Source organism: Petaurus breviceps, unplaced genomic scaffold (assembly GCF_028583685.1).
Source record: "Petaurus breviceps papuanus isolate PSGF00001 unplaced genomic scaffold, PetGlider_PUasm1.0 90731, whole genome shotgun sequence".
NCBI classification, from domain to species: Eukaryota; Metazoa; Chordata; class Mammalia; order Diprotodontia; family Petauridae; genus Petaurus; species Petaurus breviceps.
The window spans coordinates 7,351,313-7,363,017 of record NW_027187325.1 but is presented as its reverse complement, the minus strand read 5'-3'; the positions used below and the strand labels follow the sequence as shown (position 1 = coordinate 7,363,017).

The 11,705-nt window shown below is 40.4% G+C and overlaps 1 long non-coding RNA gene across 1 annotated transcript in view; it reads right to left on the bottom strand.

Annotated features, from left to right (window-relative positions):
• The window catches only part of LOC138145218 (uncharacterized), a 1,102,603-nt gene that overhangs the window by 9,352 nt on the left and 1,081,546 nt on the right, over positions 1-11,705 (bottom strand). The window lies entirely within an intron of this gene.

The window sequence follows — 11,705 nt, the reverse complement described above, 5'->3', positions numbered from 1 at the left end:
GTAAATGTGCTCACTCAGGTATGATTATAGATTGCAGCTAATTCAATTCAGAAAACAGGTATTAAGTGCATGCTGTGCTGTAACCAGGGGTGTGCTGGCAGAGGTTTACCAACTGGGCTTCTGGGGTGTAAATGCTGACACTGAAGATTAAAATTGGCACACCCCTGGTTGAAGGCACTGTGCCTAGGATCACAGAGATGAAACATAATATACACAGATTTTTCCTTCAAGAAGTTTGCAGTCTAATAGGGAGACATTGCCGATAAGAAATAACTTATGTTTTGTGTAAAGCATGTGATAGGGAGAAAGAAAGGCCTAGATTAGTGATATTTCAGGGCAAAGAGAGATAGGAGCACGTCACTTTTAGCTGCAGTGGTGTGGGAATCAGGGAAGGCTTCCTGTAGAAAGTGGCATTTAAGAAGAATCTTAGTGGAAAAGAGAATCTGGATGCTGGGGAAGCTAGACCTCAGCCAGTAGTTTTTGCATGGGGAGAAAAAATTCTGAAGACTCTTAATGGTCTTTAAATTATTTTCTTCATAAATGTTAAATCCATCCATCACTTCTGAATAATCAAGAAAATTCAGAGTTGCCTCAATTGTTCCTTGGAAATTTTTAGTGTGAGATTTAATCAATGAGATTAAATGTCATACCACCCATCAGTTCCATGGTAAGTTATTAAACCAGCAGCCAGTTATATCAAACCATATATTAATCTGCAAAGCCAAAGGAATGTCCTGACCAGAGAAAGTATTTTGATTTAGTGAAGTATCTGCTCATCTGTTATGAAGCTGTATGGCAGGAAGTAGGAAGAAAGCTGGATTGCCTGGGGTCAGCAGATTTGGGGTTCAAATTCCAGCTCAGACATTCACTAGATATGAGACCTTAGCCAAGTACTTCAGCCCTCTAAGCCCTCATTATCTAAATATCTCAATTTCCTTATCTGTAAAAAGCAGGGGTATACATCAGGTGATCAATAAAATCCCCTTAATTTCTAAATCGCATGATTCTGTAAACTCAAGGTCAGCTTGTTTGGGGGTTTGTATGGTGCTGGTTGACACTGAGGGAAGTTATAAGGATGATAAGGTGATTGCAAGTGAGAAGAAAGAATGTTGCTTCATTTCTCTCTTCTATAAGGACCTCCAAACACAAGGGCTACTCATGAATAAACATAATAAAACCACATTTATCCAGAGGTGAGACTTCTGTCAACCTTAACCTCCTAGAACACAACTGTGAACCCAGAAGTACATTAACAAAAGGCCTCTGAGACACCGACAGAGTCATCAAAAAGCCTGTGGGCTTTGTTCAGAGAAGAAACCCCCTGGACCTTGTTGATACTGAATTTAACACAAGATTCTAATAATCTTTATTATCTGCTTTTTGAGGTTACAACAGAACAGAAGCAGGTGTGTGTGTAGGTAAGGGTCATGGGGATAGGAAGGTACATGCTAGAGGCAGGTGCAATTATAGCCAATGGAAAAACAGCCAAATGTGAGAGAAAACAGAAAAAAAAATAAAAAAGACAGATACAAGAATATATATTATTCAGTAGAGTGTTTGGGGTCTACTTTTTTCTGTTTCACATCTCAGTAGCCTTTCAGGAAATCTCTCTACTCTGGTTAAGAACCTTATATGATGACCTAGATATTAAGAAAAGGCTAAGTTATGTTTGGTATTGACTATTTCCTGGAGCAGTACGGAGTAGTGGATAGGGCATTGGACTTGGAATCCAGAAGATCTGGGTTCGAATCCTGCTCTTAGATACTATCTGTGTGATCCTGGGTGAGACAATCTCTTTGTGCCTCAAAAGAAAGAAGAAAAAAGGGGAGAGAGAGACAGAGACAGATACAGAGATTAGAGAGAGACAGAGAGGGAAAGAGACAGAGAAACAGAGACAGAGACAGGGGGGTGGAACATGGCAGAACAGATAAAGAGAAGCTAGGTTAATGTATCACCTCTGACACATATTATATGACCCTGGACAAGTCACTTAACCTTTGCAGAGAAGGAGCCAACCTGTAGTGGTAGAGGGAATTTGTTCACCAAAGAATTTCCTTTCTAATGAAATAATCCTAAGTTCAGTGCCTATTCCCATTCCTTATACACTGCTGCAGAAAGTAGGTATTTGTAGCAATCTGTTTTAGAAAGATTTCCAGCAAAAATGGTAAAAAATAAAAAAAATTCTCAGTATTTGAAGGGGTAAACTTCTGGGAAATTATTTGTGTGGAATAGTATTTTTCTTATGATGCCAGATAAAAGAAAATATTATTACAATTAACCTAAGAGGGACATAGAGTCATTTCCCGCTTATTGCTGATCACTATTGCTCTCAGTACTGCTACTTGTGTTTAGGGTTCATGGAAACGATGCACCTACCCATAGTGTCCTTCCCCATCTCACCACCAGAAGGTGAGGACTGAGGTCTTTAGTCAAGGGGAAATAAGAGATAATAGGATTCAGAGCTAGAAGGGATCTGAGACATCATTTAGTGTGACCCTCTCAATTTACGAGTAGGGAAAGGGAGGCCCTGGGGCAGTTAGGTGGCCCAGTAGACAGAGCACTGACCATGGAATCCGAAAGGTTCATCTTCTTGAGTTCAAATCCATCCTTAGACACTTACTATCTGTGTGATCCTGGGCAAGTCACTTAACCCGGTTTACTTCAGTTTCCTCATCTGTAAAATGATCTGAAGAAGGAAATGGCAAAACACTCTAGCATCTTTCTCAAGAAAATCCCAAATAGGGTCATGAAGAGTTGAATACAACTGAAACAACTGAACAATAACAACAAAAAGTGAGGCTCAGAGGTTAAGGGGTCAAGTCCAGGATCTGGTACTCTTTCCATTAGACAGTGAGGCTGAGTTGAGGCCAGCTCTTCTAATCTCAACACCCACTTGTTCTTTTTTTGCCTTTTTTTTGGAGGGCAATTGGGGTTAAGTGACTTGCCCAAGTTCACATGGCTAGTTTTTGTGTTGTGTCTTAGGCCGGATTTAAACTCAGATCCTAACTCCAGGGCCGGTGCTCTATTTACTGCACCACTTAGCTGCCCTACCCACTTGTTCCTAGAAACTTGAGTGTAAAGATATAGTCAAGCACTGATGCATCCTTGTGCCATTGGACTTTTCCAAATGGCTCTAGTTTGACTTAAGAATGCTGATCATCATCATTATCATCATCATCATCATCATAAATAAACATATATTAAGCACCCACTAAGTGCCAGTCATTGTACTAGGGGTACAAATATGAAAAAAGAAAGACAGCTCCTGCCCTGAAGGAACTTACACTCTAATGGGGGAAGACAGAAAGAAATGGGAACTCAGAATGGAGTGGGGGTGGGGAATGAGGAGAAGGTAATGACATGGGAGCATGATGGAGAAGTCAGTGAGAGAAGGTCTATGCAGCCAGGTGAGAAATGAGGAATATTAAGCAAAGGGATAACCAATCAGATCTCTGGATGACCAATGATAAAAGCATAACCAGTGGAGGAGGAGACATATTTTTTGGTGTGGCCACTGTGTAGATTAATTTTTTTTGACTGTTTTCGTTACAAGGGTTTTTCTCCCTTTTCTTTCTCTTGAATAATGGTGAGTGGGTGGGGAGGAGAGCACTGGTGGAAAGAAGGGGTTGGTAATAGTGGCACCAAAAAAAGAGGGACATTATAACACTATTAACAATTCATAGAAGAGAAGGAACCTTAGAAGGAAACACAGACAAGCTGCATAGTTTAGAAAGTAATGTGAAAAACATAGACTTAAACACAATCAAGCTGTGTGAACAGAAATACGTGGTTTTCTATAAACTCTTCTTTTTGTGTTCTGCTGTGTGCATGGACATGTTATCTTTTCTTGACTTAATGCTCAGAACAAAATATTCACTAAAAAAATGATGCTGGCTGGCTAGCTCCACAAATACACCATGTATGTTAGTGTCAGGAACTTTGCGCCACAGGGAGATGCCCCTGGGTTTGATCCCTTCCTCTAAGACACTCAACTCCATTACTCTGCATTGTGAATGTGATTCTGGCTCTCTATTTTTCTTTTTTTTGAAGCAATTGGGGTTAAGTAACTTGCTCAAGGTTAGATGGCCAGTTATTTTGTGTGGGAGTTAAGTATCTGAGGCTGAAACGATCCTGAGTCTCCTGACTCCGGGGCTGGCGCTCCTACTCACTGAACCACCTGGCTGCCCCTGGCTCTCTATTTTTCACATTCTAGCTGATGTGCCATTTATGACAAGTGTCTGTCCAGAAGTATGTGGACCTCTGCTCTAATCAACCATGGTTACTTCTTCTATTGGTACAGGTTGCAGGAGTTATCCTGTGTGATTCTTTTCCATGTTCTATAAATCTTTCAAAGGGGGTTCATTCAGTAGGATGGGATATCTCTTTAGATCTCTTGCCATTTCATGGAATCAGTGGAACCGATGGAATGTCTGTTGATTATCCTGATTGACTGGATTTTTTTTCCCAATTGTGCACCTCTCTGATTATGTTCTTAATGTCATGTCTGCACAATTCTTCTCATGCATATTGGGTGTACTTAGGGAGGACACTTTTATTACCCTTTGGGCCACTCACCTTTAATTCTTTGGAACAGTTGTGTTCCATGATTAAGAGTAAAATAATCACTGGAAGAATATTGATATTAGAGATGAATCTTTGTTTAAGGAAAAAGCTTGGTGCCATCAAAAGTACTTCCTAGTTCCCCAAAGACAATAGAGACCACTCTTGTTTTCTCATCCGGTTCTGAGACACAAATACTGATGCTAATGCAAATGCTAATCTGAGTCAGAAGAGGTGTATGATCTATTCACAACCAACAAGAAGCAAAAATAAAAATCAGCCCTCTGGATTCTCAGCCACCTGGTGAAAAGCAAGGCAGACTCTATCCTGATGACCCTGTTTTAGATCCCGAAATCCTCACATCATTGTTCCTTTGGGTCAGAGTTTTATTGGCCCCTGTTATAATGTAAATAATATAAGTAGGGTGAGAGATATGATTTGTTTGTATGTGCTATGACTTGAGGGGCTGCAGGCTGGGCCCTTGTCACAAAAATATTACTTTCTTTGTCATTTCACCATTAGAGCTTCATTCCTTTGCATTTTCCAGATTTAGAATTACCCATCAAAATGCCAACAACAATAGATATTTGTTAAGCCTCATCAGCCACCCTTAACATTAGCTAACGATGTAGTTGATGTCTGACAGCATCACTGACAGTCGTGGGACACATATTAAGAGCTTGGGACCATGGTAGGATGAAAGGAGGGAAGGGAGGACAAAAAAGGAGGTGGGAGAACATAAAAACCAAACTTGGTGAACTTTATACTTTTGTCTAGGAATGGTCCTATTGCTTAGGGCATGTACACTCACTGTTTAAACTTTGTGAGTTCTGGAGCCCAGAAGGTGAGTTAAAGTTGAGTGAGGTCTGTCTGCTACATGTTTTTCCTCCAATCTGCTAGGAAGAGGAAGAAATTTTTCTATCATGTTACCCCAGAAGGGAGCAAAAGCCCCCACATGGAAATTTCATCTCATAACAATGAAATATTGAAAGGCCTGCTTGCGGGAGGGGAGCTCTTATGATGGAAAGCCAGAGACGCCTCCTGGAAGGAGCTATTTGCCCAAGCAGATGGTGAATGATTGATGAATGGGACATAAAAGATTGATGTCCTGAGATGCAGATCAAGCTTGTTCCCAACCAATGGGGCTTAAGCCTCAGATATTAAAGTCAAATAAAAAATTCAGGGAATGGATTACTTCCCCTCAGCTAGTGACCCAGGTAACTTTTGCCCTGCTGTAGAGTTAAGTGCCATTAGAAAGAGTGGCCCTACTCGTACAACTTATGACAAATAGTGATAACATTGAAAAACTGAGATTGATGATTGATGCTGCAATTGAATTCAGCAAGCATTGATTCATTTCCTCCTATGTGCAGGTTCTATTCTAGGCACCGGGGACAAGGAGATAAAAATGAAAGTCCTTGAGCCCTCAAGGAGTTTACATTCTACTGGAAGAAAATAATGTGCACAGATAAAGTATAGGCAAAATGTTTGCAGAGTAAATACAAAGTAATTTCATGGTGGGGTGAGTTGACAGAAGGCACTTCTCTCCTTTTGTAGAGAGACTTCAGGTACAGAAGGATGGTTTTGTTGAATGGTTTTTCTTTGTTGCAAAGGGGTTACTTGCTGGGTAGTGGGGAGGGAGCATATCTGGAAATAATTATAACACAAGAAACCAAAAGGAAGCAGTAATTAATAAAGGAATGAGTTGCCTTTTAATTTGAAAGAGATAGTTTTAGGATAAATAGAAGGAAATCCTATGTTCTAACTTGGTATAATTATGGAGCTCATTACAACCCCAAGTAGTGATGAAGAATAAAACATACTTAGGTTCAAAGAAGATTTAGATAAATCCATGCGTGAAAAATAGACAATGGCTTATGATGGGAAGGTAGAATATTCAGAGCCTATTTTTAAGCATTGAGGTCAGCATCAGAGAGGACAACTAGTATTCTTTCACCATCCTTGGCACTTCCATCTGAGATACAATCCTAGATTGGAGGAATTGTGGGGTACTGAAGAACGATAGATTGTTAGAGCTAGATGAACCTTAGAAATCATTCTTCATTTTACAAATTGGATTAGATGGCCCCTCCCAGAATCTCTGTTTAAGGAGGGTGCCTAGGCCAGCCATTTCTCATTCGTCTCCAGCCTATGCTCCAGATTTCCTCTACCATGGTCTTTTCATTTCATACCATATCTTTTTTATTCTGGAAGCCTTACCAGTCCTGGAATTCACACATTGGAAGAACTGTCCTCTCCTCTAACTTTTCCCTCTGATTGGATAGCTCTTCCTAGAACATCCATTTAAAGAAGGTCCCCAAGCCAGCTATATCTTTATTCCTTTCCAGATGGCACTGCTTCTGTGGTACCTTTGTCACTCCACTCCCCAAACATTTTCAGATTCTTTTTATATGTTGTTTTCCTGTATTAAAATATAAATTCCTTGAGGGTAAGGGCTGTCTTTCTGCTTATATTTAAATTCCTAGCACTTAGAACTGTGCCCGGAACATTTGTTGTTCAGTCATTTTCAGTTGTATCTGACTCTTCATTACCCCATTTGGGGTTTTCTTGGCCAAGATACTGGAGTGGTTTGCCATTTCCTTCTCCAGCACATTTTACAGATGAGGAAACCGAGGCAAGCAGGGTTAAGTGACTTGCCCTGGGTCACACAGCTAATAAGCGTCTGAGGCCAGATTTGAACTCATGAAGATGAGTCTTCCAGACTCCAGGCCTGGTATTCTCTCCACTGTGTCACCTACCTGCCTGCTTGGCACATAGTAAGTGCTTAATAAATGTTTTTGTCTTGTCTAAGGCACAGAGCTGAGTGGCAGAACCAGGATTAAAATTCAAGATTTCTGGTTCACAGTCGCTGATGCAAAAGGTAGTTGTTATGTTCTCATGGAGGTTCCAGAAAAACTTTGGATACATTTCTGGAAGATGTATTCAGTTGCTCTAGCCTTATGACTGTGCAGAATAGGCTATCTTTATGGGAAGCTAGAGTTATTCAGTACCATAGAATCACAGAGCTGGAAGGTCCCTCCAACCATCCTTCCTGTTCCAAGACCTGTTCCATCCTGACCAAGAATGTCATCTACAATGGCCCCCACAAGTGATTATTCAGCGTTCACTTGAAGACAGTAGTGAGGGTAACCCCCTCCTCATTTCCTATGTTGTTCCTTGATACTTCATGAGACAAAGAAGATGGGATTGTATCACAGGGGTGTTACAGGATGACATTTCTGATCTTTTTAGGTGAAGAAATTGTCATTGCTTTCCTTATGATTTGGGAAAAAGCTATGATAAAGCAGAGAGAAAGGTCTTCCAATTAACATAAATGAACTTCCACCCAAGACCTTGGCTCTGCAAAGGAGTATGTTACTATTAGTACCTTCCTTAAGGCAACTGACTGATTTTTATTTGGTTTTCAACAGGGGTCAGGCAATGGACTTGGGCTTTATTGATCTCATAAAGGCTTATGGTATTGCAGGCCACTCTTTCACAGAGTGAATTGCAGTAAATGGTTTTTGGGGGAGGCAGTAGGAGGCAGAGTGAACAGGAAGGGAGCTGATTCAGCAAGTGATGGATGCTGACTTGGGGAGGTAGCCGTAAGTTTTGATGGGGACATACGATGGGACTATCACAGCATGGCCCCTAGAGACAACCAGCTCAGCAAGAAGCAGAGACCCTGAGTCAGCAGATTGGTCCCCAAGAGCATCATTTTGAGAATGGACTAAGTCTGAAATATCAATAGGCAGCCCAGTTTTTAAAAGTACTAAAGGAAAAAAGCAAATTTCCCAGTCTTTATTTTCTTATATGCTTCTATATCATTCTTTTTTCTTGTTTAACTGCATCCCGTCATGAAAGACTTCCCAGATCATTGCAGTTTACAGCAATATATCCTCCCCAGAACTTATTTTCTATACTATTCATTTGTGAATTTATCATGAGTGATCATTTGTTACTCCCCTCCTTTAGTGCCTCCCTATTTTAGGTTTCAATGCAAATCGCTTTACCTAGCATTCAAGACCTTCTGAAATCTAACTTCAGTCTATCTTTTCAGTCTTCTTTTTCACTAATCCTCTTGAGATACCCTGTGTTCTGGCCTCACTCTTCCTGGTTTCATTCTCTTCTCTCCCACTTCCATGTGGTTGGGTTTTCTTTCTCTTGTCCCTGAAAAAGACTAATTTCTCATTTCCACTTGTTGAAATTCTTCCCTTCCATAAAGGGCTAGCTCAGGTGTTTCATGAAGCTTTCCCACAACCGGAAGTAATCTCTCCTTTCATAAAATTTCTTAAAAGTTCTTTGTCTCTCTTTTTCCCTAATTATATTTCACCTTTGTACCATACTAATTTATGCATATCCTCCCTATTTGAGTGTATTCTTCTTTAAAAAGGTTTTATTTGTTTTAGTCAAGCAAGACCCCACCCACCCAACTGAGAACACAGGAAAAACAAAACCCATTACAAACACGTATAGTAAATCAAAACAAATTTCCACCCTGGCCATGTCAAAAAAAATATTTGTCTCTTCACTGTGAGTCCTTTATTTCTTTATCAGGAGGTGGGTGGCATGTTTTATCTCTAGTCCCCTGCAATCCTGGCTGGTCATTTTGCTGATAAAAGTTCAGCACAATAGTATTCAATCACATTTATATGCCATAACTTGTTCATCCATTCCCCAATTTATGAGTACCCCCTTGATTTCCATTCTTTGCAACTTCAAAAAGAGCTATAAATATTTTTGTACATCCTTAGAATTTGTCTTGCCTAGGATTAATCCCTCCCTTAATCTACCTTCCCTCTAATTCCTCCTCTCCTTTTTTTCCTATTTCCCTTTGAATAAAATGTATTTCTGTACCCAACTATACGTGTGTGTGCATAGTCTTTTTTTTTTGACCAGTTCAGATGAAAGTGAGGTTCAAATGTCAGTTTCTCCTTTCCTTTGACCCCTCCTCCTTGTTTGTATGGATGTCGATGTGTATACACTGATTATGCGAGATAATTTTCGTAATCTTCCTTTTCCTTCCCTCCTCCCCCAGGGAATTCCCTTCGCTTTCTTTTTTTTTTTTTTTGCTTTATGGAGGTGGGAAGGTAGGGCAATTGGGGTTAAGGTCACATGGCTAGTTTTGTAGCTTTCTGTTCTTTTCTTAAGATCATCAAGACATAACAGAATCACTCCCAGCAGGCCTTGCCTAGTTGGACTCCCTCTATGAAACCTGATGGTGATAAGGTTCAGAGGGGACACATGAATCACATCTCTGTGTATTTGAAAGTAACCTGTTAACCCTTTATCACTCTCCATTCATCTCCAGCTTTTTTTGTTTTTCTTCACTACTGTTTGGAAATCAAAATTTCTCTGCAGTTTTGATTTTTTTCATCAAAAATACTTGCTGGCACAGTGAATAGAACACTGGCCCTGGAGTCAGGAGGACCTGAGTTCAAATCCAACTGCAGATACTTGTCATACTTCCTAGCTGTGTGACCTTGGGCAAGTCACTTAACCCCAATTGCCTTGCCTTCTCTCCTCCAAAAAAAAAAAAAGAATACCTGCAAGTCTGCTATTGCATCAAAGTCCTCTCTTTCAATTCCCCCCCCACCGACAGCTTTATACTCAGTTTTGCTGGGTAAGTTATTCTTGGCTGTGATCTCTCCATATCCTTTGTCTTCTCGAATATCATATTTCAAGTTCTCAGCTCCTAAATTATGTGATCCTGACTGTGGCTCCTTGATGCTTGAGTTTCATTCTGGTGTTTCTTTCATGAGGTGACCACTGGATTCTTTCTATTTATACTTTTTCTGTTGGTTCGAAGAGATGCATGCAGTTTTCTTTGAAAAAACAAGCAAACAAACAATTTTATGACATCCAAGTTCTCTTTTCTGGTCATGGCATTCAGAGAATCCAGTGGTTCTTAATTTTTTTCTCTTCAATCTCTTTTCCAAGTCTGTTCTCTCTGCTATAATTTAAATTTTCTTTATGTTTTAGTGTTTTGATTTTGTTTTAATATTTTTTTGTTGCCTCATAAAGTCATTGACTTCTGTTTGGTCTATCCTAATTTTTAGGGAGTTTGTTGCTTGGGCAAGGTTTTGTATATCTTGTGACAAGCTATTAATTCCCTTTCTAATTCTTTCTTCCATGTCTCATTCCTTTTAATTTTTTTCCTCAACTGTTCTTATTCCATTTATAAATTTTTTTAGCTTTCTCTCTCTCCCTTTAAACCCTTGCTTCATCTCTTCCAGATATTTCAATTGGGTTTGTGCCCAAACTATAATTTTTCTCTGAGATACTGTTTGTAGAAATTTTGGAATGGTTCACTTTTTTTGCATTTGTGTGTTGAATATCTCTGCCAGTGTAACACCTTATTATAGTGCTGTTTGTTTTTGTCCATTCTTCCAACCTACTTTCTTACTTCAAAAGTGATGTTAGGTTCAGGATTTGCAGGGGCAAGAGGGGGACAGCTAACTGGCACAGTAGATAGAGTGCCTGCCCTGAAGTCAGGAAGACTCATCTTTGTGAGTTCAAATCTGGCCTCAGACAATCACTACCCGTGTTATCCTGGGCCAGTCACTTAACCCTGTTTGCCTCAGTTTCCTCATCTGTAAAATGAGCTGGAGAAGAAAGTGGCAAACCACTATAGGATCTTTGCCAAGACACCCCCAAACAAAGTCATGAAGAGTGGGAGGTGACTGAAACGACTGAATAACAATAACAACCAGGCTTTGTCACACTTCTGGAGCGAAGGCCTGGGCTGGTCCTGTCGCTTCTTTCTGGGGGATATTGGGTGTTATGTTATGACAGGCTCAGGGACAGGTTAGTGACCTGTAAGCTTTCAGGATTTCCAGAAGGGGCTGATTTGGAAAGGTCTGTTCACTGTCTTCTTGGTTTGAGCTCTTCAAATTCCTGACCTGGGTTTGGGTCTGTGCAAGAGCACACTGCCAGGGCAGCTAGGTGGCGCAGTGAATAGAGCACCAGTCCTGGAGTCAGGGGAACCTGAGTTCAAATCTGGACTCAGACACTTAACACAAAAACTAGCTGTGTGACTTTGGGCAAGTCACTTAACCCCAATTGCCCTCCAAAAAAAAAAAAAGCAGACTGCTGCTGGATTCAGTCTCGATAGAGACTGTGGGAAAGTTCTTTTGCCTCAGAGG